Source organism: Coenobita brevimanus, chromosome 21, assembly GCF_032717465.1.
Source record: "Coenobita brevimanus isolate Jiangsu-jjx chromosome 21, ASM3271746v2, whole genome shotgun sequence".
NCBI lineage: Eukaryota > Metazoa > Arthropoda > Malacostraca > Decapoda > Coenobitidae > Coenobita > Coenobita brevimanus.
Genome location: NC_136974.1, coordinates 1,594,973 through 1,619,212, shown reverse-complemented (window position 1 = coordinate 1,619,212; position 24,240 = coordinate 1,594,973). Strand labels below are relative to the sequence as shown.

General features: G+C 41.2%; 1 pseudogene; it reads left to right on the top strand.

Moving 5' to 3' along the window:
- Window positions 1-4,284: 4,284 nt before the first annotated feature.
- On the top strand, window positions 4,285-22,742 carry LOC145392055 (uncharacterized; annotated as a pseudogene).
- Window positions 22,743-24,240: the final 1,498 nt, after the last annotated feature.

Below are 24,240 nucleotides of genomic sequence, written 5' to 3'. Positions count from 1 at the left end.
GTATGTGTAAGGGGTTTTAAAAGAGATACAAGGTAGGGCAATGGATGTTGGAGCGACCCTAGTGAAAGGGCAATGTTTGGAAACTCCCTGTACTGTTGTTTGCAGATGATACTGTGTTGTTAAGTGAAGACGAAGGGGAGCTGAAAGGCTTGGTGAATGGGTTTGGGAAAGTGTGTAAGAAACGGAATCTAAAGGTGTATGTAGGGAGGAGTAAAGCTATGGTCTTCGAGAGAGGTGAAGTCAGTGAATGTACAGTGAGGTCGGATGATGAGGAAATGGAAAATGTGAGTACGTTTAAGTAATGGGGTGCTTTCAAAGCTAGTATTCCGCCAAATGGCTCCACTGTTGCAGTAAACACATTCCTCGCACTGTTTAAAAAGCATATTTTTCTTTGTTAAATATCTATACTGTTGTGTGAAAATGTGGATCATGGTAATGTCATATGCCGAAATATAAATAATACAAATAGAACACGTACATATAACGTATCGTGAAGTGTTTATATTTATCATAAACGGAAATTAAAATATCACTGATGGCATGTGATGGCAACCCGTCCTTCCAGTGACCCAATATTATTTAATTTCTGCTACATTTAGTGCAAATTTGGTTCTTAATGCATTGTCTGTTCAGACTGTAAAGTACGCCTAGTGGGTATCTAGACTCATCCAGTTTCTATGTGGGCAGAAATTTAATGTTGAGTAAATACTGGCATTCAACATTTTGCTCGCTTCCTTCACGCATGCGCACCACAAGACAGTCCCGTGTTTAAGTTTTTTCACGAGGGATGTCAAGTTTCCACGAAAAATTTTATTTTGATGGCGTGTAATGTCACGGATTCACTCAGAGTAGAAACGAGCTATATTCATAACATTCGTCATTGGTTCATAAGTGACTATGTATAGGCAGTGTGTTTCACTGAGCGATATCTTTGTGTGATTGTCATTCCCACATCTTGCCTCTCTAGCTGTTAACTAAGCTACGCCGATTTCTCATGTCCCTGTACCCGACGTTGGTTGCATTACTGTCGTAAATGGACACACCTACAAACACATATAGTTCAGTAATGTGAGTTCCTGACTGTTGAGCTGAGAGAGAGAGAGAGAGACCTTCCCCTGCAGCTTCCTTGCACCATGAGTGAGTCATATTCATATGTATCATTGTAGCTTTTTGTAAATAAAATGTTACAGTGAAGTTTTGTCTTTTTCTGTTGAGAACTAGTGGTTATTTTAATTTTTACATTTCACCAAGTGCCTACCAAATAAATACCTTAAGGTCATCTTATCAATATCTCACACACACTGCCCCCACTTGGCAAGTCCCTAATGGTATGGTCATGTGAGAACTGTCTCCAGGCCACCTGTCCACACACATATGTTTGTAAGATCTTCCACTGACTGAGTCAGTAGCTTGTGCACATACCAGTCCTCTTGACCTGGATGCAATCTCAACTGGGGGTAGACATTTAAGAGGATGCAGTAGTATTTACTCGTCATGTGTTCTCACGTTTGCATATATATATATATATATATATATATATAAATATATATATATATATATATATATATAAGCGTGAAATAAGCGTGAATACTGAACTTGACTCCGTGTGAATCTTGTGGATCACTTGGAGGCGATGTCTTGGCTTGTATACCTTCCACAGTCGTCTGTCCTCGGTGAGACCGGGCAAAGAATGACGCGTAAACGATCTTGGTTTTGGGACGGTTCCTCAGACCGGATGATTTATGATGGTGAATGCCAGTATTTACTCAACATTAAATTTCTGCCCACATAGAGACTGGATGAGTCAAGATACCCACTAGGCGTACTTTACACTCTGAACAAACTATGTATTAAGAATCTAACTTGCACTAAATGTAGCAGAAATTAAATAATATAGGACCACTGAAATGGCGGATTGCCATCACATGCCATCAGTGATATTTTAATTTCAGTTTATGATAAATATAAACAATTCAAGATACGTTATATATACGTGTTCTATTTGTATTATTTATATTACGGCATATGACATTACCATGATTCACAATTTTACACAACAGTGTAAATATTTAACAAATAAAATTATGCTTTTTAAACAGCGCGGGAATGTGTTTACTGCTACAGCGGAGCCATCTGACGGAAGTCTAGGCTTTTCAGAAGCACCCCATTGGGTAGTGTGATGAGTAAGGATGGAAGGTTGGAGGGTGAAGTGCTTGAAAGGGTACAGCAGGGAAGGTTGCTGGTTCCTTGAAGGCAGTAATAAGAAACAGGGAAGTGAGCATGGAAGTGAAAAAGTTGCTACATGACAGTAACGTGATACGAACTTTAACGTATGGAAGTGATGCTTGGACCTTGTTGGGGGGACAGAAGTCAAGAGTGAGAGCAATGGAAATGAGTTGAGAGGAGCATGTGGAGTCACATGGAGAGAGACTGACAAATGAGGAAGTGAAGGAGCGTTGTGGTGTGGATGTGATAGGAAGAGTAAGGAGAAACACACTGAGGTGGTTTGGCCACGTGGAGAGGATGGAGAGTGAGAGACAGACGAAAAGAGTGTATGTGAGTGAGGTGGAGGGGGGGGGAGAGGAAGGGGGAGGCCAAGGATGAGATGGACGGATGGAGTGGAGAGGTATATGAGAGAGAGGGGTGTAAGCTGGAAGCAAGGCAATGAAATGGCGGGGGACAGGGCGACATGGAGACGATTTGTTTGTGGCCACCCCTTATGGGATTAAGGCGACTGGCTATAGATAGACAGACAGAGAGAGAGAAAAGTTGACAGTACCCAACAAAGGCTGTAATTAACTCGCCAGTCCGAAAAGAACAAGAGTAAGTTAATGTGAATAAAATTATCTGGATATAGGAAAAAAAAAAAGTCAAAGGGATTTAAAGCAGTTATTCAATCTTGTAAAGAAGTTAATGCATCCATGACGTGTGGGAAGTGGCAAGTGGACCGTGATGAGTCGTTTACAACGGCAGTGACATTACCCCTAAGACTGTCTAAATACTGGAATCTTCATATACTTTCTTGAGAACAATGCATTTGGCTTTAATGGGCTATAATAGTAAAAAACAACAACAACAACAACAACAACGAAATGTAGTACAGTATATAAGAAAACTGACATAAACGATGTAACAACTGATTGGCTGATAGGTCGCTAATTCTTATCTCGTAAGAAATTCATTGCCATGTACAGTATGAGAATCCACACCTTAAAAAACACATAGATAAGATTAACAAGGTACAAAGAGCCGTTACAAGACGGGCATCAAGCGTAAGGGATCTAAGCTATGCAGAAACACTCAAAAAATTAAACCTACCAACATTACAGGAGAACGAAAAGAGGAGACATGATTATGTTATGAAAAGTAAATGCATCACAGGAAAGGAGAAAATAGACATGAGTATATAACTTACGGGGAGCAACATCAACAGGACACTACAAAAAACTGTACAAAAAGAGGTGATAAAGACGTAAAGAAATTCAGTTTCCCCCAAAAGGCAACTGATCAGTGGAATGCAGTACTAAATGAGATAGTGTGTGCCAAAACGATTCATAAATTTAAAGACATGTATGATACAAATGGTTAAAAAAACGGGACAGTACGAGCCTGATTCATTCCTGTAAAGATACAATTAGGTAAGACCAGTTAGGTAGGTAAGAACACAAACCCGTTAAGTTGTGTTGCATTACTCCTATACTCCATACGTGAAGCATGGATGGGTATTGTTTTATTCGAGGTGTGTGTGTGTGTGTGTGTGTGTGTGTGTCTGTGTGTGTGTGTGTGTGTGTGAAATAATAATTAAATTTTCATCCAATTTTTATTGAATTTGGTGGAAGTGTTGGTGGTCGGTCAATGGGCTGACAGACTCTTTGAGAACAAGAGGCCAAAGGTCAGGGTTACAGGGCTAGTTCAAAGTTTCATCAAGCAAGACCAACTTAAACAGTTTTTATAGTTTACACCAAACTTAGTGGAAGGATTGAGGGTAAAGCAAGAATGAAAGGATTTGATTTTTACAACAGTTAGTCAAAGGTCAAGGTCAGGGATTAATTCATGTGTCTACATGTGATCAAAATAGCAAAACCAATTCAGATCAAACTTAGACCATTCTTGGTGTAAGAGTTGCAGAGTAGCCAAGGGGTTAACCTTTTGTTCTTGTGAACAATAGGTCAAAGGTCAAGGTTGCAAACCTAAACAGCTTTTTATCTGATTGAGATGAAGCTTACAGAAAGGTTTAAAGGAAGGCAAGGATAAAGGGATCCAATTTTGAGAACAATCAATCAAATGTCAAGGTCACAGGTCAACACAAACACTTCTGACCTGATTTGGACCAAGTTTGATGGGTCAAGGATGAGGTAAAAATGCTGTAATTTGATTCTGAGTGTAACTGGTGAAAGGTCTGTGTCAAAGGGCAAACTACAGTAAAATGTTTGACCCTTAAACCAATTGGTGGGATTGTGTTACACTCTCAGAGTGCTCCTTCGTATTCAAATTTATGACAAAATTTGGCAGTTCTAAAAATAATGAGGAAAGATGCCAAATTTGTTCTGCGTATAATGTTCAGGTTGTTTAAACACAGTGTTGATGGGCAGGGCAATGCACGACATGCTTTACGTTCATCAGTATCTTCAGAATACTCAACTGAAAGAGTGTCGTGTAAGAAAGGCAAAGAAAAGAAAGCCTTCCTTTATGGAGAGTGGTGCAAGGAAAGTGAATTACACTCATTCATGATAAAAGGAGCTACCAGATAACTGATGGGCTATGCATAGTGGTCAGGAAATACAACCCAGGGATATCCACAACACAACACATATTAGGTATGTCCCTAGCTGTGGAATGGTTTGAATGAGTGACTTCGTGTTATAAATCACATAACTGTGGATTGTTGCCCATGTGGATTGTTCCCATACTTTTGTTTCCATGTTCAGATTTCTGGATTCTACCCATCCAAGCACCTGGTGGAAAATGATAATTAGATAAATGGGAAGTTCTGCAATATCTTTCGCCATTTTATGTCCTTTAGGTGTGCTGATCTTAATTGGTTGTCCTTGCTGTCCTTATACACTGTTATTATTGTGTTACAGGTGTGGTGGCCTCATGACGCTACACCCCATCTCCTCCGCCCCTGCCTCACCCCATCACCTTAACCCCACTTCCACCTCTGACCACATCATTACATTACAAACCCAGCTCCAGCATGACCCCCACCTTGAACACAGCACTGACCCCAGATCTCACCCTCACCACAACACCAACCCCCATCCCCACACTGACCTCAGTGAACCCAGTGCTGACCCCCACCATGACAATGGCAGTGACCCTCAGCGTGGTTCCTCCATTGAAAGTCATGAGGATGTGAGGTCTGTGTGGCGGCGCGGTGAGGTGCGTGTAGAGGTGGGCAGCGTGGATAAGCCGGTGTTGGAGGTGGTGCTACGGCCACTTCTGGTGCTACTGAGGGTGGTAGGGGTGGGACCGCCTGGGTGGGACACAGCCACTGGCAGGTATATGGCAGGGTGGCAGGGAGCTGTTGGGGTGGCCAGGGCGGTGGCGGCTACATTTCTCATCGCCCTGACTGTGGTGGCATCTATCTCAGTAGCACGACATGTGCTGGAGTTGGATGTGGGCATTGAGGAACACCAAGCAGTGCGGTCACTGAAGACAGTGGGTGTAGTGATTGTGGGTGGATACCAAGTGAATGCTTGTGTGCAGGTGGCCACCATGTTGGCTCTTGCCCCCTGTCATGCCCGCCTGCTGACTGCCTGGACCCGCCTCACCCTCACGCACCACATCCCATTGCCACCCCGCACATGCCTGCGCTGCTACCTCCAGTTGGCCTTCATGCTGGCCTTCATCGTGGCCATGGTGACGGCTGCTGCTCTGGGCAAACCCCGCCTCTTGGCAGTAGTGCTGGATGGCCTAGCGGAGCGACTCTACCTCATACCGCAGGAATGGCTCCCCCCAGCAACCTCAGCCGCGGTTAGTACTCCTCTGCATTACCAGGCCATATGTTAACCTATGTCCTGTTCACATACAGTAGTTTCTAAGTTTAAGCCATCTCAGGTTTCCCAAGATTATCCTGTTTATCTATCTGTACATTTGTATATCATGCATTCTATTTATCTATTTGTGACATAACACCTTAGTCCCTGACAGGGTTAAAAAAGTGCTCAATGTAACTAGTTTGGAAATTTTCACCCTATTCTGTCCTTCCACTCCCTTCTGTGGAAAAAAAAAAAAAAGGGCTCCTTAATGATAAACCACATGACAATATAATTACAGCAAAGTCACCATCATCATCATCTCATCCCACCCACAATATCTACCTGAGATGGGATGAAACAGGATTCAGAAACAGAGAAAGAAAAGCCTTAACAGTAGAACTCTCAACAGGCATATCAGTGAAGTGGGCCACATCACGATTCAAAGATCAACCAGGCCTTTGAAATTCATGAGTGGATTCAGGGATTTTTTTTATGTGGCCCAGGCAAAATCCCTGTGTTTTTCCTACTTTTATTTTTCCCATGCAAACCTGCTGCAACCCATTGTTTGTTGACAATTTATAGGCCTTACCTGCATATTCACAGGTTTTCATTCTCAGTTCAACAGTTTATAAACATTAATATATCACATACTACTTAGCTGGCCTAGAGAGAGAAGGTACAGTATATTGAATGCTAATTTCTTGGGAAAGTGATACAGGAAGCACCTCAAAAATAATTTCTGGATCCACAACTGACCTTGATTGAGTCTCACCAGCACAGCCATCAGCAATTACAGTACATACTTCTTATTTTACATTATTACACATGCTTCACATCCACCATTAAGTTAAATATAAGGTTAAAAAACTGGTGCACCTTTTGTCATGAGCATCTCTGTGTTTTCATCCATGAACTTCAGTCTCATTTTGGTTCCTTGGGTTCCTCAACTTCCATCTCTCATTTTCTTACACACTCATTTACCACATTCACCTACCATTTGGGCCTATGAAACCTCCTTCCACTTTGAAGCTTACTCATATATGCTTCCTTCATCACCATAGTCTTTTGTCTCTAATAGACCATACCATCTAAGAATGCTCTTCTACCCTTTGATTATCTCCTACAAATTTCTGTTTCTTTTCTATTCACTCTAAACAAACCACCATGCACATTCTTTAATAGTTCCATTTCTGCTGCTCTCTCTAGACTTTTCACATCAAAATCTCACATCCATATGTTATTATGTGTACCAACACACCTTCAAACAATCCCCTTGCAACTCCATACACAACCATCTGTCTCATATCAAGGTTATTATAGTACTGGCCATCTGTCTTCTGTGAGCTGCTTCCTTCCGCATTTAGGCTATCTCGCTTTTCTTTTATTGTCCTAGAATAATAAAACTCTTCTACCAGCTCAAGTCTCTCATCACTCACTAGCATATCACACTGTCAGTCACTTTCTCTCAACAACCTGCATTCATCACACACCCTTCTCATATTCCAGCGCCGATACTGAACCACTCCCATAATAATCCATCTGCCATTACACATGCTTCATTTCCATCACAAAAACTTTATGGCACTCAGCATCCACACCCTACACATGTAACACATCCATGATCATCTCTCCATATTCACCTCGTAACAATTTTTCCAGACCCATCATCATCATCATCATCATCATCATCACCATCATCATCATCATCATCATCATCTGCAGGTAGGGTAAAGAGGGACAGGAAAAGGAAAGAAAACAATGGTGGGAGGATTAATCAACAGCATACCCAATGAAATGGGCCACACACACATTCATTTACCATTCAGGCCCTGGAAATCCTGGTTCCACCTGATAGGTACAGTTATCCACATGTTCCTTCTTATTTACCCATCATACTAAGCCAATTCAGTGACTGTCAGGTAAAAAGAAAAGGGGGGGGTGGTTGCTAAACAGATCCGTACAAAATTCATCCAGCCAGGTTAAACCCTAGTTCCCTGTTCATCAGAATATCTCCTAAAAACACTCCAGATCTACACTGTACATGCCAAAAATATCTTACAATTCATCCACGCATAGCTTTTTTTAACATTTCATTTTTTGCCTTTATAAATACTGTATGCACAGTAATACTGTATAATTTTATAAAAAAAACGACCATCAACACTGAAATAAAGTACACAGCACATCTATACAAAAAGTCGCATCCAGTGCTCAAATCAACTGGCTTTTTTTCTTTTTTTTTCTTTTTTTTTTTTTTAGTGTTGCCCTAGCCTTCTTTATTCTTTTCTGTCCATATCTTGTCCTGTCCTGTTCACTCCTATCCTATCCTGCTCTGTGCCTGCCTTGTTGTACCCTACCCTCTCCTATTTGTTTTGTCCCTTGTCCTGCTGTCCCTTTGTCAAATAAATGTTGTAGCAGCCATTAGTGTGTATAAATGTAAGTATGAGTGTGTGGTGCAGTGGTACTAAGACACAGTGTTGCAGGGTGTGCGTGTGGGTGTTGCACTGGTGGCCCTACATCAGTTTGCCATCAACAAGGGGGTACTGTTCTACTTCACAACACACTGCCACCTCCTCACCGCTGCTCTTGCTACTTGGAACACTCACCTCAGCCACGCCCTCAATGGTATGTATCTCTGGACTCAATTCTTTCTCTTACATTTCACTAATACGCTGTACATTACCTTTAAACTTACTCTCCTTCTACTCTTACTTCACCACTACTCATTTCTCTACCCTCCTTTCTTCACACTTCTCTCTCTCTCTCCACAGCAATTACATCTCTCATTCTACCTATACTATACATCTGCTCTCCCTCTACCCTCGAACTTCACTACTGTACTCTTTCTCTATTGTCCGACTTCTCTACAACCTCAACTACTGTACTATCGCTCTAAAAAGTATCCTTACGAAAGTGACGTGAGTCATTTTGATACAACAGATGAGGAAATACTGTATGGAATAACGACACTTCTCAAATCACTCTAGTGATTGTGGAGTCCTGTGTTCACCTGAATAAAGATACTTTTTTGAGCAACAGTACATTATCTCCGTTCCTTTCTCATTCCTGACACTTTATCACTAAACTCTCACTACAGCCTGTCTGTTTTCATCTGAGAGAAATGAGCCACTCTTACAACCTGCATACAAAGTTGAAGTTGCATGAAACATGATGGACCTTGGTTATGTGGTAGGAATGAGTGTCCTTGGTTACTAGTCTAATCAGCCCAGGAATCTGACTACAACTGACCATCAACAGAGCTGAAAGGGGTTAGGGATCCCTGTCAAAAAAAAAAAAAAAAAAAAAAAAAAAAAAAAAACTGACTATACAGTACTACACTCCTTCTCTACATCATGACTGTCATTATAATCATAATTTTTATACAGTACTTATATTACTGTATACCATAACCTTCATCTATACTACCTATATAATGTGTACGTACTTATCTTTACGCTGCTCATTCTCTTTCTGCCTTTGTGTTGCTTTAGCTGCCTTCATGGTACATCTCTCACACAAAGCCTCATGCTCCTTACCATCTGCAACATTTTGAAACAAAGATGAAGCATTGCAATACATGACCACCCTGTAATGTATGTGTATAAACCCTGACATTACAAAATCCATTTGAAACAGTGTTATGAGCTCAGTAGATCCACCTGTATCTGAGGAATCTGCTCATTCTGAAGAATCTTCACCTGACCCTGTGAAGCTTTGACCTTTTTCATTGCGTGTACCCCTAATTTTGTCTTGTGTATCTTACCTCTATCTTGTATTCTACTTTTTTTTAACCATATTATTCACCTCTACCTAAAGAACTTGACATCAGCTTTCTATGATTTAACTGTATTTTTTATTTTCTTTGAATTAGATTTTTTTACACTGTATACTCCACAACTTTACCTGTCAACTTTCCCTCGTCCCTCCTTATTCTGTACTCCAACGATATTCTGTTGCATAATACACCCCATGTCATACCTCTGCCTCTACTCTTTCTCCTGATGTTTATTATTTCTCTCCTCCTAGAAACACTGCAAGCCAGCTGAACAAAATAGTTCCACTACTGTGGCTGTTGTATCTGTCCTGACTTGTAAAATACTGCTCCTGTTCATATACTTATGCATTTACAAAAAATACACATCCCACCACACTATCACCCAAACATAAACTGGTATTTACATACACATATGCCTATTCACAGACACACTGTTTTCAGGCAAGAATGATAAAATGTCTCACAAAAGTAACAGACATGCCACACTGTCAGTCAGTATATGTACGTTCACACAAACAAACACATATGGAGATGCCAACAGAAGTGTGGGCTGGTGGGTGGCGAGGGGCAGCGGGTGGAGGTGTGGGCGGGCTGGTGGGTGGTCTGGTGAGCGGCCGACAGATGCTAGTGGACATGGTCAGGGACACACAGGGCTTTTTCAGTCCCATCCTACAGTGCTACTTTGCATCCACGGTAAGTGTCACTGCTGTGATTCTGTGTAACTGGTACTATGAATATTTAACTGTAGCTACTTGACTATGACTAAGTGCATATATGTGCACTTGTGACTGATGGAATATAATGTATATATGGTGTGCAGGTCCCAGCTGTTGTTAGTCAGAGTGATGTGCATTTGTGCAAGACTATGTATGGTGTAGCAGTGTACAGTATAGCATCTTTAGTTTCACAAGAATCAGCAATTTGCTGCTTCTAGCTTTCCTTTGACCTACAGTATTGTCCTCCACACAGAAACACTTAGAAGACTGTGATTTGCTCCAGACAAAATGAAACTGAACACCCATGTTTCCCAGCACATAATCCATTCCACTTTTGTATCTCCTTCCCCCTCAGATTGCAAAATTCCTTCCACGTTCTTTCCTTCCTGTCTTAATTCTTCTTATGCCTCCATTCCTTGCTATTCTTTCCTTTTCCCATCTTCTACCCTTCCCTAATTACCCATTTCTGTTACTTCTTTCAGATCTCATTCCTTTCTTATTTGCTCTCCTTCCCTCACAAGTTTTCTTCCACTATGCTTCCAAAGTATCTCACTTTTTACAATCCCAGGTCCAGTGGTAGGGCTCACGCTTCATGACCGTAGGGTTAACAGCACAAGCCCGCACCAGGGTAGTGTATTTTTGATGAGAGATGTAGTGATCTTTCCAAAGATCTTTCCATTCCCTGGAGCTTGATCCTAGCTCAGGGGATTCACCTTTTTTCCCCCTCCTTCTTTACAATCCTACTTTTCCTCCGTCTATCTGATCGTTCTTCCCACTCCACAAACCCTCTCATTTCTCCCTAATCTCCCCACCCCCTCCTCTTTCAGTACTTTCTTGCCACCTCACTATCCCTGCCCCTCTGCCACTGTTTGCTGTGAGCTTTATACTGTTGATCTTCCTCTCATTCTGAAGGCCTATTTAGTTAACCTGGGATGGGTTAAGTAGATAAGACAGTGTAGGGTGAGGAGGCATGAGTTATAGAAGGTTGAAGGGTGGAATCAGGTTATGATAATGTTTGTAGAGTAAATATTAAGTAATGATAATTAACACTAGAAACATACAATACTACAGCTACTATATTGTAAATACTGTACTGCTAAATGAAAGTTCAATAATGAATAGGAGTGAATATTATTTATCTTATACGTGCCTATGTTCATTCAAACTGTCAAAGCAGCTTGCTGTTTACTGATCAGTTTAAACTGATTAATTGTAACCTGCTATGAAGATGGTGTAGTAAGCATTCACTGTACTAAAGGTTTGGGGAAAATTAACCTCACTGAAAGTAAACAAACCAGCTATCAAGAGCAGCAATCAAAAGTTAATACAGAACTGTCTTTAGAAAGACAAAAATCTATTTATCTATCTACTGCCAGAAGCCTTAATCCCATATGGGGTGGCCACAAACAAATCGCCTCCACGTCACCCTGTCCCCCACCATTTCACTGCCCTGCTCCCAGCTCACACCCCCGTCTCTCATATACTTCTCCACTCCATCCTTCCACCTCATCCTTGGCCTTCCCCTCCCTCTCTCCCCCTCCACCTCACTCACATACATGCTCCTCATCAGCCTCTCACTCTCCATCCTCTCCACATGGCCAAACCACCTCAATGTGTTTCTCCTAATGCTTCCTATCACATCCACATCAGACAAAAATATAGGCACATATATTTTTATCAAGTACATTTGGATTATCAAGTTGATAATTATGTCCTGTGCCATATTTGAGTTCCTGCCCCTGCATACAGTAATAACAACTTCTGTCATGATACACCTCTCAGTCTGCTGGAACTGTTCAGGCTACTGTATTTAATGTTTCTCAATCAATTTATTATGGTGGATGTCAGGACACAAAAGTACAAGAAACTTTCTTGTCTCAGTACTGCTTCATGTGCAAAAAGACTATCTGCATGAGTACCATGCAAAGGTTAAATTGTAACGACTACAGTACTACAATGCATATATGCTCCAAGAAATTATATGGTTGCAGTATTGCAATGCATATATGCTCCAAGAAATAAAATAGTATCAGAAACATTTGATTTATAGATTCAGCGGTTTATACTACATGCCCTGGCATATATTGGTCTCATGCACAGATTTGTTCTACAGGGTGTCTCCAATTCATTAGATACAAACTGTTAACCTATTATTCAAGGCCTGAGTGGGGTCCCAAACCCAGCTGACATCTCAGATAATGGTTGTGATGATATACAGCCCGCATGCCTCAACTCATAATGCACTTAGCAAACTGCACTGCGTTTCCCACTAGCACAAGTTGCTCTCACTTGTGGTCCTGTACACCAGGAAACCATTTACTAAGCAGGGTGGTAACCATATAACCAAATTATGGTGCCAGGTGATTTAGTAAGTAATTATGGCACTCCAGTTGGATTGAGCCAGTGAAGGTTTATATCCAAGGGGTAGTTGGAGTTTACTGTTCATGTAATGCCACTCAGCGATGAGTGAGGCTGGTCACTCTCATCTTAAATGTCACGACCAACTTGCCAAGCCTTGGGCTCCTATGCTCTTCATGGGGCAACGTAGGATTGGATGATGGATGGATGGATGGTTTATGCTGTGTCCCCTTTCATTGATAAGAGCTAAGGCATTGCCCCTGGGTAAGGGACTTTGGTTTTGGAGCGAGTAGCACTTTATGATCAGATGCCCTTCCTAATGTCTACCAACAACCATTGGGTGGCCTCTAACCTCCCACCCTTCGGTCAGAGCACTCTAACCCACTGACCCATGGCTGCTACAACCAGCTAGGTGACAGGAGAGCACTACCTCTCCCGGCAGGGCAGCTTACCCGAGTGCAGTGGTCACAACTCTACAGTCACAAGTCAGGCCCTCTACCACTGAGCCACCATGCAGAATAATAATAATAATAATAATTATATATTGCCAGACGCCTCAATCCCAATCAGGGTGGCCACAAACAAATCACCTCCACGTCACCCTGTCCCCCGCCATTTCACTGCCCTGCTCCCAACTCACACCCCCCTCTCTCATATACCTCTCCACCCCATCCCTCCATCTCATCCTTGGCCTCCCCCTCCCTCTCCCCCCTTCCACCTCACTCACATACACTCTCTTCGTCAGTCTTTCACCCTCCATCCTCTCCACATGGCCAAACCACCTCAGTGTATTCCTCCTAACGCTTCCTATCACATTATCATAATAATAATAAATACCAGTAATAATAATTAGTATATTTCTGTCAGCAGTCATTTGACTGAAAATGTACAAGTTGAGGAAAACCTCCTGAATTACTAAGACTTGACATTATCTTAAATAATGTAGTGTATGTATGTGGTCATGTGGAAAGAATGGATGACAATAGAGTGGTGAAAAAAAATTTTCTGAGCAAATCTGAAGGAGAGAGGAGGCAAGGTAGGCCAAGAAGATGGAGGGATATGTTGGATGAGTGTGTGACGAAGAGAAGTATGGAAGTTAGTGAGGCTAAGGGACTGACAAGAGACCGAGCTGGCTGGATGAATTTTATGTGGAGAAGCACACAACCAGGGATCTGGCACCCCTTTTGAAAGTGACAGCATTCTGACTGACTCTATCAGATAGGTATATGTGAAGCTACAGAATGTGTTGAAATTTCTTTGGCCTATATGATGAAGCCAGGATTCCATGGGCTTGAATGATCAGTGAACAGAAGCATAGCCCATTGAAATGGGTAGACTTAGGCTGTCAGGATGTTGCTACTCTTCACCCTGTCACAGGGTGGGAAAGGAGGTCTGGATGGTAATGATGATGATGATGCATGTATGAACTCTAGCAAACATCTAAGATGTGTGATCTGTGATGAAGAAAATAATGCAAAGTACTCAAAATGATATTGTAGTATCCTGGTAGCTGATTACAGTATGTGGTGCAGGTGGTGATCGTGTGTACGGAGTTGTACCTTCTGGCCCAAGGTGTGGGGTCAGGGCTGCTGCGGCCAGGGGAGGTGGTGGTGCTGGTGCTGCTCACTCTACAGACAACTGGTCTCCTCGTACATGTCTCCCTTGCTGCTTCGGCTGTACAAGAGCAGGTGTGGTGCACCAGTGAGGTGGGAGAAATGTGTGCTCTGGTCATGAATGCAATTAGGTATGTGTACAGGCAATTCAGAATTGCTGCACATGTGTGCTGTAGTACAAGTAAAAAGTTAACATATACATAACATAAAAAGGCACTAGTTTCTTATTTCATACTGTACTATACAGTACTTTGTATATCAAAGTAGTGTGGCTACTTCAGGTATGGAGTATACGATTGTTATGTGCCAGTTATATGACACTGTACATTCATACCTGGAAGAATTAATGTGGCTAATGACAGACAGGTAAAATGTTCTATGTGAGTGCACTGACAGGATAAAATTACAAGGGAAGCATATGTGATGATGAGTTTAATGATGGAGGATGTAGTGTGGGTGTGGAGACAAGATTCATTCCTGCACAGACAAGAGCAGGGACCATACTAGATGATGCCGATGAGAATAATGAAGTATATGTGGAAGTGCAACAAGCTGCTAGTGTACCTGTATGTGGTGTGATGGTAACAAGTACTGTATATGTTCTGCAGGCAGAGGCGAGCGGTGATGTCCTGTGTCGTGGGCTGCCGTATGCTGCCTCACCACAGGATAAGTTCTACGTACGTCACATTTACCCTCACTAATTAATATACTATATACTGCTATCACACTGGATTGATCTATCCTGATATAACTACTATTTTGAAATTAACATGATTCCAGTATTCCCTCATTATGAAGCTGCTGCAGTGGATTTAAGCAATCAGAAGTAATCAAATTTAAAAGCAGAAATGGACACTAACAAGAAAGGACACTTTTCACTAACTCTTTAAGTCTGGTGATGTATTTTGCAGGTTATTCTTCCTATCTCCATACAATTTCATTCACTTTTGGGGACTACCCTGGCAGTGAAGGGATTAACAATGGCTACATCTATCACTCATTTGAAAAACCACTCCTAACCAAAATTAAATTATCTGCAGATAGAAAAAATAAAATAAAAACTACGTACCACAATCTGAGTGGAAAAAAAAAGGGGGGAGGGGCAACACCAGTAGCCGTACAGATATGAAGTTAAACGAGTATATACAAAGAAAAACACAGAGAAAGCAAATGATCTCATAACTGCTGGGTTGAGAATGAAGGGCAATGAAAGTAATAATGTCACACTGGAGAAATCTGGGAGAGGCTTTACTTTTCATCACACTATCTGGCTGATGATAATCATGACAACATACTGTGTTGCAATGGAAGGCAATATGACCCAAATGATCATCTGAATGAACACAGTACAGTATATACTGTTGGGTGAAACTATGCTTGCATACTATGTAAACTGCAGATATACAGTAGTTAACCTGACAACCCTGTCATCATCATCATCACCATCATCAGCCTCATTCCAACATTTATTTCCACCTGGGGTGACGCAGAACTTTGTCTGGTCACATTTAACTCTGTTTTGCAAAACCCAGGGGAAAAAAAAAAAAAAAATGCTTTACAGTACAAAAGCCTCTAACAGTATAACTGACAAAATTATTAGTAACAGACCTTGTGTCCAACATAACAAATCCAACTGCCCCTCCTCTAACCACCCTGTGTGTTATATGCAGGTTGAGCAGCTGACCCGAGCCGTCACCATCTCTCCTCTCTACATTACTGGAGGCAACTTCTTCACCATTAACCGATCATTCATCCTTACAGTAAGTAAAAACACAGGAAAAAAAAAAAGATATTGCATAGTCAATAACTATACTTCACTTTTTAATTTAGCAGGTGTCAGTTTGGCTCTACATGTTTCACGAGGAAAACGAGATGAAATGTACACTATCATCTGAGAGGTAAAGCCAAGAGCCAAGAAATCTGAAGGTTTGAACAACAAGTGAATGGATGTGTGATTTTATTCACTGTACACTCTGAAAATTTCTCCTACTTGTATGTTTCTTTATCCTATTTCTGGATCCTTCCCACCCCTTCAAAAGAGAGAGACTGGGTCAGGATGACAATGATGTGTCTGGATCCTACCCATCCCGCTGCAACAGAGGAGGAGGAGGAGGAGGACTATACAGTATTTCTGGTCATAAACAATCCTTTATAACAGGATAGTAAGTTATCATCTAAACTATTAAGAATAAAGATGTTCTAAATTGAGCAGATAATCTGCTCATCCTGATATCATTTGAAGCCAGTCCAACCTAATTACATTTAATCCTACCTAATTTTACTTGATCAGACTTAATTGTAGCTGACCTTACCTAATCAGACTTAATCTTGCCTAACTATATATACTCAGACAATCCTGCTTACAGTAATCGTATATGATCGAGCTGAATCACATCTTTTCACACCCAGTTAGACTTAATCCTGCCTAATCGAATCTCTTGTACAGGTGGTGAGTGTGGTGGCTACCTACTTTATCGTCATCCTGCAGTTCACTCAGTCCTGCGGGCAGCATGATAGTACCGAGTGTCCAGCCAACTCCACACTTGACCACAGCAACTGTACATTCAGTAGTCCATAATGCCAATGGTAACTGATTTGAGAGATACCCTACTGACTACTTGCTTCATTAATTTATGCTTTGCCTCTCCCTGTGCCTTACTCCTCCATCTCCCTAGTTTACTCATATTTTGCCTCTTCCCAGCACCTTTCCCACAAAGGATGGCCATGGCAGAAGTCTCATGAAGTTATCTGTCTTTAACCACTTGAAACCAGGTGATGTCCTTTTTAGTTTATTCTCACTGCTATCAGACAGTTGTCTTCAACTTAGGAAATGCCGTCTCACTGCCCCAGTTCAAGAATTCTATCCTAAACTAAATATAACAATCAAAAGATGGAAAAAAAGGAAGTTCCTGTGTTCAGTGGGTTAACCCCAGAAGATGAACCTCATTTTTATTTCATCCCTGCCATGTCCAAACAGTTTTTTAAGTCAGGGAAGTCTTTTTGAACTGGAGGAGTTAAATACCGGTATACCCTTCACTGATCCTACACCTTTTACCCATCTCTTCATCAGTATTTATAAATTTTATCTTTAAGATTACTTCTAGTGTAATGAACATTTTCTGTTGTATACAGTATATAGTATTCCAGTATGGCATCATCTGATTTGACTGGTGGAATGAACTAAGGTATACAGCAACATTTATGAACAAAGAATAACATGTACTTATGAGAATGTACTGCTAGTCTACATTAGTGCCAGTAGGAAGAACAATACAGTATACAGTACTTTCAATGTAACAAGTATTAAATAAAAAACATGTGCAGTACCAGTAAAGTTTATTATACTGTACATTTTAGTACTGTAATGCCCGGTCACAAACATGTGTAGTTAATCTAAAATACTGACTGATGAACCTCTTATCTACACTGTATTTCAGCCACCATCTCTCACAAACATTCACAAAACCAGTCTCCAAAAATCCAAAATCCTCATTCACATCTAACAAGCAACACATGACCAACTGCATCTATCACATTTGAAATATTCCATTTTTCATGATTCATAACCAGTCTCAGTCCAAAATATCATAGTTTATGAAGAGAGTAACTACATAATTATTTGGCCTTGGGACCTTCTCTCAACATTATTGTTAGTATTACTTACTAAGTACAACATTGATACTGTAATTTAGTCCAAAGTTATAAAGCTACAGGTGGCACAAATTGACATTATCCTAGGTGTGGTCTACAATTCCGGGAAAACTGGTTACTTTACTACATAAACAACACTTACTGTACATCACACCACTAGGTACAGGTAAAAAAAAAAAAAAAAAAAAAAATCTGCTACGTGACGTTTTATGAAAGTTACACGGACTTGTCATGAAATCTAACCTGAAGGACTCTGCTGTCAATGCATTTCATGAGGTGACAGCTGTAGCCTGAAGACAAGCTGGGACTGTATTACGATATACAAGCTCCGTTGTTCCAGCCCTGGCCACACTTCATGCAGTTACTTCAAGTTCTGTTGGCAAGGAAAAGGAGATATTACAAAAGAGAGGAAAAACAATAAAATAGAGAAATAAAAAATTATCATCATACCCTTCAGTTTACATCTGTTTTCCATATACTGTCCCATGGGTCAGATGGGTTCACCTGACAGTACTTCATCACCTTGCTCTGTTCTGCACCAGGTCATTAGTAATACCTCTAGAGCATAGGTTAGCATACATTTTCTTGTCCCATGTCTTCTTTGGTCTACCTCTCTGTCAATGGACCACTACCTCAATACTTCTACACCTCCTCGTGCATCCTCTCCACATATCCAAACCATCTCAATCTCCTCCTTTCCACTTCGTTTCTGATGCTTTCATCAGAGAGTCTTACTTTCATCATCCTGCTGCATACATAACACTGCATCCTACTGAGCATAAAATTCTCTAACCTGCAACTGGGCAATTACTATTTACTCTTCTACTACAGTATAATATTTTTACTCTAACCTGGTCTAAAACTGTCATCTTTCAATCGTGAATGCTGAGCTGTAGCAAGAACATAGTGTTCAGCCACAAAGAAGTGCCACAGAAAGGATGCAGTCGCAGTATTTTCTTTATTTGCCATCGAGCAATGTGTAATACTGCTATAAAAGGAAAAAAATCTGAGCCATGTTAAGGTGAAAGAACTACAGCAATGTCACATTAACCACTTGAACTAGTAGGTGCTTATTTGGATATAGGGGTAACACTTAGCATAGTAAAAGTTTTTCTAGGCTACTGGAAACCATTTGGCTTGACTTACTGCGTGGTCAGCTAATGGTAGCACTACATCAAGTAAGCAGATGGTGGGTGCCCCCACCTACCAAGATTAAAATATTATATAATAATGAGGCAACAGGTTTATAAACCTGCATCCTTTATCTATTTATTAGTCAAACCACCCACAAAACATTTCCAACAACTGCACATCATCCTCAATTCACAACTCTTTTTATCAAAATGCTCCTACAAGCCTAATTCTAACACAACCCCCAGATAAGACGGGAACAGGATACTAAGATGAATAAACTACAGTAACTTGGTGGTAGCCACCAAAAAATTTAAAATACCCTCATACTAAAGGGATGAAGACTTGCTTCTAACTCCTACAGCCCAAAAGGTTTCTCCTGAGCTGAGCAGGAACTTTTTGTTCTTTATAACAAGCTTGGTACAGGTAAATGAGCATGGTAATCATCGTGACCTATAAAATATAGCATTTAAGCATAATCATATTCTTACCATAATTTGCAGTTCATATGAAGTATTCATATTCAACTCATAATCTACCTCATGCAGCAATGAAATGCAATCCACAAGTATGGTGAAATAAAATTAGTTATTTCTCCATCCATCCATTATCCAATCCTATGTTGCCCAATGAGGAGCATAGGAGCCTGGGGCCATATCACAAAATTCTCAAATCGCAGCATGTACCCAGTCTCATAAGACTGCGATTTAGGAGATTCCACTGTAAATGAACAATCAAGAGCACCACCCAGAGTATTTTAGGGATTTTAAAAAATGGGTTTTGACTGTAAAGTTATGGAAACTTTAAATAAACTGCATGAACAGTAAACATTACTTAATCAATGTGAAATTTGCACACCGGAGTTATCCCATCAAATGCGTGTAAATGACCAGTTGCTCAAAGATACGTGCATTTTTTTTTTTTTGACACGCCCTAATGTCCATACAGTATTAAACCTGGATGATGATTTTCAACAGTAATAGTCACAATATATTTAATAACAACTTTGAGTTTTACAAAGGCAATTCGTATTTCATCTACTTAAACCTTATCTTTTTCTTGTATATACCATATGAAAATATCAACTGAAGCCTACCTGAATGAGAAACATTACAACTCAGCGTTGCATCGCCTGAGAACTTTCTGAAACATCAACTTTCCTTATGCACTGCTGGATTTAACTGATGTATTTCCTGACAGTAGAGAGATTTAAAAGCTAAGTACTAAACCCACCACTTCAATGAGACTCTTCTATGCTTAATAACTGTAAACTGTGTTGCTGAAGCACAAAATAAAATCAAAACATAAACGGCCACCCCTTATGGGATTATGGCGTCCAGCTATAGATAGATAGATAGATAAATCACAGTACTGTAATAAGAAAGTAAATGGATACTGTTTCTATTCCCTAATTACAAGGAATTTCTCCTAAGGTGACAAGCCAAATGGTTTCCTGTAAACCAGGAAACCATTTACTATGCTTGGTGGTAACCACATAACCAAATTATGGTGCCTGGTGGTTTAGTGGGTAATTAAGGTGCTCCAATCGGATTGAGCCTGTGTAGGTTTATATCCAAGGGATGGTTGGGGTTTATTGCTCATGTAATGCCACTCAGGGATGAGTGAGGCTGGTCACTCTTATCTTAAATGTCAGGACTAACTTGCCTAGCCCCAGGTTCCTATGCTCCTCATGGGGAGACATAGGATTGGATGATGGATGGATGGATCTCCTAAGGTGAGTTATATCATATGCCTGTAGCAAACTTTCTAATCATCCAAAGGAATTTCCACTATCTACACGTATACCCAGGTGAGGAAGTGACCGCGCATACCTCTGGATGTAATTAACCAGTATAGCAAAGATCATGTTCTCTGTTTACAAAATAAATGCTCTTGCTGACCCTCAGACAAGCTTCTCAGGGATCACAAGTACTCAAGGCAAATAACGTTAACATGAATGAATCACGCATCATCTTGCCGAATACTTCAGATTTGGCTAAGTGTCATCCTTGGGAGCAAGGCAATATCACTACAGTACTTGTATTGCAAAACATGAATCCTTACACATCCATCTCAACATTCCTATTTCAGTACAATCCAACCTGCTTGGATCCTCCTCTCTCACAAGCCATGTCTCACTGCCAAACAGCTTAACAATTCTCACATGTTTTCTAAAGTATACCCTTAGCACAAAAGGAGAGTCCCTTTTATAATTCGGAAAGGAAACAATTCCCTAAACTTCTTCCAACCATTTCTTATTCTAGCAACAGAGTAAGCTTTTGCACCTCCTTCTATATCCAGCATGTCTCTCAGGTTAACAAAACTCCTCCATGTATTCCAAGTGGTTGTCATCCCAAATGAAGTTTTCCAATTTTTTGTTACTGCTGTTGTTACTGCTTACTCCTAGACTGCTGAGCTGAGCAGACCTGCTGACCGCAGGTATACAACCGCCCCTATGGGGTGAACCCATTGGTTCCTTACACTGCTGATGCTGTGCCTGTGTCTTAGTGAGGCATGTGCTGTGCAGTGTTCCATTATGTGCATTGTGTTGTGTAGACCTATTCTACAAGCAAGGCACGTGTTCATGATTTCATCCAACCTGACACTAAGCTGACAACTATGCAGGACTGGGTGGCATGATATCTTGATCTGATCCAAGCTAAATGAACTCGATGAACTCTATCTATAGTTATCTCTGACAATGAATGTAAGGAGAGTATACAAACAATACATACGTTAAGCGATGAATTATGCAAGCCCTGCCTGAGCTCCTAACCTCACCAAAACACACTACAACACTCTACAGACCATATAGAACAAAAAAGCCCTAAAAATTATCACAGGCTGCACAGCTACTACACCCACAGACCACCTACATCAAGAAACCAAAGTCCTCAAAGTCAAGGATCACCTAGACATGAGAGGCACCCAGTTTCTTGCTGCAGCCTCCACAAACCCACAACATCCACTACAGTACATGGCAGCACATCCACACACACCAAGGAACATCAAAACAACACCCAGCACACGTCATCATACACAAATACAGTACTGACATCTCTCCCCCCTCGCCCACCTCAGACCAGCTTCCAGAAGCATAGCTACACTCAAATAACTCGCCGCTCCATTCAGTCACTTAGACAATACACAGCTGCATGCACGGCCTCCTGACATCCACCCTTCTGAATCCTATCTCCCTCGTGAGAAAAGGGTCCACCTGGCCAGGCTGACATGTGGGCATCATCCAGTGCTCTTAAGTTACCAGAAGAGGCTGGATGACTCCGTCGCTGATGCTTGTCCACGATGTAACACAGCACCCCATACTATTAAGCACATTATGGAAGACTGCATTGCACACAATCACCTATGCCAACAACACAACATACACTCTTTGAGAACTCTGTGAGAAAGCCTGGTCTCGGCCATGGCCTACCTAAGGGACTTGGGGCTGTTCGGCCAGACTGCCTAGGGAACAGCTACTACTACTACTACCACCACAACTTAATCTAACCTCTGAGAGCCCCCAAATATCTATCAGGCCAAAATCCTAACTTATCAAACATGAATAAGCTATCATAACTTAATGTATAATAAACTTGTGTCCTCCTTTGTTTGACACGATGTGCATCATGGTGCGTTGTACAGGATGGTATTTAATGACTCGGTTGGAGTCCGTGCATGAAAGGGTTAATGAAAGCCGCCTGCACGCCCTAGAGGGCCCCAACAGCCGTGTTTACTGCTGTTCCCGCTGGCTAGACAGGAAGTCTATACAACAAACTCCAATGTATACAATTTGAAACACATTACAGTAATAGCAGTGGAAACCTAACTGGGGAGCTTCGCCTTCCAGACCATCCAAAGATTACAACCTACCTCACAACGTGCAAACTATAATGTGCATCAAGGCGTCGACACTGTACGTCAGATAAAACTTACGCCAAAACAGCATCTAAGAGAGTTCGGGACTCACGACGCGTTCGGAAATCATCACTGCCATGGGATAACGAAGGTGCGATCCCAAATCTTTAACCTCTTTTGGACCCTTGGGTCCAGAAGAGGGTGGGTACTTAACTGGAAGGGTGTATGATTGTGGTGCCCGCCCCAGGCAGTGTCCGAGAAATGGCACATATAAGTGTTGCCGTTTGCTGTAATCGTAGTCCCTCTGGGGGTGACATTGGGAACTAACATAGAAAACCTCAAAACCTGTCAAGCAAGAAGGAGAATTATTGCAAGTTGTGGTGGTAAGTAAAAACATTGCTATCCTAATTTTTTGGTTTCATAGTGATTGTCATGCATACCCATAAATGTCTCGATGTTCCTAAGACATTGCTGAATCCGTGGACTCATGGACATAAAGAAAATCCCATGAACTTGTTTGTAATGAGTACATTTATGGAGTGTGACATGTCTGGAACACTGGTCAGAATGGTTGATATATACAGCATGTGTGTGACATACAGTATATGGCACATGTTATTTTCAGGGCATGTCTCTTGCTGTTTCCTGCACCAGTTTTCTCCAGTATGTCAATGAATGTCATTTGTTTTTATGGAGGGAAGAAGAAAAGGTTTCTATTGAATCACTGCCATATGACTGATGATTCATCAGGTGACGATGAACCAAATCTTCCTGACACATGCGTGAGAGTCAGAGGTTTCAGATTCAGGTATGCTAAGTGCAGGGGCACACCCAGAAATTTTTTAAGGTGGGGGCCCGTAGTGAGGTGAGGTCAGGTAATCCGATAATTACTGGGAGGTCATATGCAGGTTTAGAGTCAGAGAGCTGCTGGCTCATGTGTTACTCTTTGTTTGTACTTGCCATTTTTTTCATATTTTGCTGTTATCGAAATAAATATATATAAATTTTTAAAGGACCCAGAGAGATAAGGGGGGGGCCCAGGCCCAGGGCCCACGCCCTGGGTGCGCCCCTGGCTAAGTGATATATTTCTCTTATGAAAATTTTTATTTGTGACAGGTTGTAGATAGCCTATGCCCTGTGAGATGAAAAAAAAAAGA